The sequence below is a fragment of the Ornithorhynchus anatinus genome, chromosome 1 (genome assembly GCF_004115215.2).
Source record: "Ornithorhynchus anatinus isolate Pmale09 chromosome 1, mOrnAna1.pri.v4, whole genome shotgun sequence".
NCBI lineage: Eukaryota > Metazoa > Chordata > Mammalia > Monotremata > Ornithorhynchidae > Ornithorhynchus > Ornithorhynchus anatinus.
The window spans coordinates 95294178-95296640 of NC_041728.1; the positions used below are offsets into that span (position 1 = coordinate 95294178).

The following is a 2463-nucleotide window of genomic DNA, read 5'->3' on the forward strand; positions in this document are numbered from 1 at the left end:
CCTCACTAGGAAATTTTCTCTGATTAATTTTCACCACCTCAAGTTATTTCCACCCAACAGCATCCTCTAGTACGTTTGCAAAATCAACCATGTTTATTGCTTTTATATATACTTAAATCACTTAGACCACACATATCAGAGCACTTTAATTTTGTTTTCTAGTCTTTTAATCTATTCACTTTTCTTTTCTTTTGCTATGATAGGTTGGGTTTCTAGGTTTCCTTCTTTGCCCATCATTTCCAAACAAGTACTGTCTACTTGTTTTGTTGTTTTTCTTTTAAAAATAGCAATTGTAAAACACTTACCAGGTTTCAGGCACTATACTAGGCATTGGAGTAGATACAAATTAATAATGATAATAATGAGGTTGGTATTTGTTAAGCACTTATTATGTGCAGAGCACTGTTCTAAGCGCTGGGGTAGGTACAGGGTAATCAGGTTGTCCCACATGAGGCTCACAGTCTTAATCCCCATTTTACAGATGAGGTAACTGAGGCACAGAAAAGTTAAGTGACTTGCCCAAAGTCACACAGCTGACAAGTGGCAGAGCCAGGATTCGAACCCATGACCTGTGACTCCCAAGCCTGTGCTCTTTCCACTGAGCCACACTTGTTGGACACAGTCCGACTCCCACAAGGGGCTCACAGACTTAATCTCCATTTTACAGATGAGGTAACTGAAGCACAGAGAAGTGAAGTGACTTGCCCAAGGTCACACAGCAGACAAGGGGCAGAGCTGGTACTAGAATCTTCTGAACTCCATACCTGTGCTTTGTCCACTCGGCCACTCTACATCTATTGGACTGTAGTTTCCTTGTGGGCAGAGACTTCTCCCAAGGATTTGATCAAGTGTTCTACATACAGAAGGAACTCCATAAATACTACTGATCGCATGACTGATAATGGGATTGGGTGGAACTTCACCAGTTCTACCAGAAGATCTAGACTCTGGATTTAATACCATCAGTAGATGAATCAATCAATTGCATTTGCAAAACACTGTACAAAGCACTTGGGAGAGCACAATATAAAAATATAACAGAGATGGTAGACAAATTCCTTGCCCTCAGTGAGTTTACAGTCTAAACTTAGGCCCAGTAACCTATTAAGCAAATGTAGCTGTCTGGAAAAATTCATCAAGATTCTGAGACTATTTTATGACTGGCACAACAAGCATAACTTGCTTTGCCAAAGCCAAGAGTGTTCTATCTGATTGGTTTCCCTATTGGCAGTGGGCGAAAATGGGGATGTGTAGAGAACTCAACTTGTTCTATGCTGCCAAGATAGGGGATGAGTTAAGAAACTGTTCTACACCTCTGGGAAATTCTTCCAACTCAGCTGACTTCAAAACTTCTACAAACAGTCATTCAAGAGTTAACGCTATTCAGGTGATGGTATCCTAGAGGACCCTCATCCCAAAAGACAGGTAAATAATGGGAAATACCTTCAATGAATCAATCAGGTATTATTTTCCTGTCTTTTCTCATGCTGTTGAGTGTCCCTGACCCATAGCAACGCCATGAGCACATCTCTCCCAGAACACCCCACCTCCATCTGAAATCCATAGAGCCTTCTTGGTAAAAATACAGAAGTGGTTTACCACTGCCTTCTTCCTCACAGTAAGTTGAGTCTCCACCCTCGACTCTCTCCTGTGCAGCTGCTGCCTAGCACAGGTGAGTTTTGACTTGTAGCAGATTGCCTTCCACTCGCTAGCCACTGCCCAAGCTAGGAATGGAATGGGTAGGCCTCTGTTTGACTCTCCCTCCCATAGCTGAGACTGGTAGAGTACTGGAAACTCCCGAGGTGCAATCCTGAGAGGGGCAGGAGTTATAGGCTGAACATAAACCTAAAGAAAACTGAATAAATGAATCAGCCTACATGAGGGTAGGCATACAAATAACTCAAACTGTATCTTGGCAACACAGAGCTAAAAGCCATAATAAGCACACCAACCAACAATAAAATGAGAAATAAGGAAGTAGAAAATGAAAACAAGAAGACCAGACTCATCCTTTGGGAGACTGTCAGATCGGGTATGGTGGCAGCATGGATTCGTGTTCTAAACCAAAATAAAATTTTGTAAAACTATAGGGTTGTCCTTGGCAGAAAGACCTGAACCAGTCTGGCAGTCAGTTGTATTTATGGAGCACTTACTCTGTGGCAAACACTGTACTAAGTGCTCATGAGAGTACAATATAACAATATAACACGGGTATTACAACTGGCTCCTTGAACAGTCCCACTAGTATGATTTACAGGACTTGTTATCAAATGCCATGATAAATCACAAAAGATTCAGTACTGGATCTTGGTCAGTAGAAGCAGAGTGGCTCAATGGAAAGAGCCCGCGCTAGGGAGTCAGAGGTCATGGGTTTGAATCCCATCTCTGCCACTTGTCAGTTGTGGGACTATGGGCAAGTCACTTAACTTCTCTGTGCCTCAGTTACCTCATCTGTAAAATGGG

At 42.2% G+C, this 2463-nt stretch overlaps 1 non-coding gene across 1 annotated transcript; it reads right to left on the bottom strand.

Annotated features, from left to right (window-relative positions):
• Positions 1 to 1682: 1682 nt before the first annotated feature.
• On the bottom strand, positions 1683 to 1820 carry LOC114817004. Its single transcript, XR_003764838.1, has one exon. It is a non-coding gene; the product is annotated as a small nucleolar RNA SNORA7 (small nucleolar RNA).
• Between the last annotated feature and the right edge of the window lie 643 nt (positions 1821 to 2463).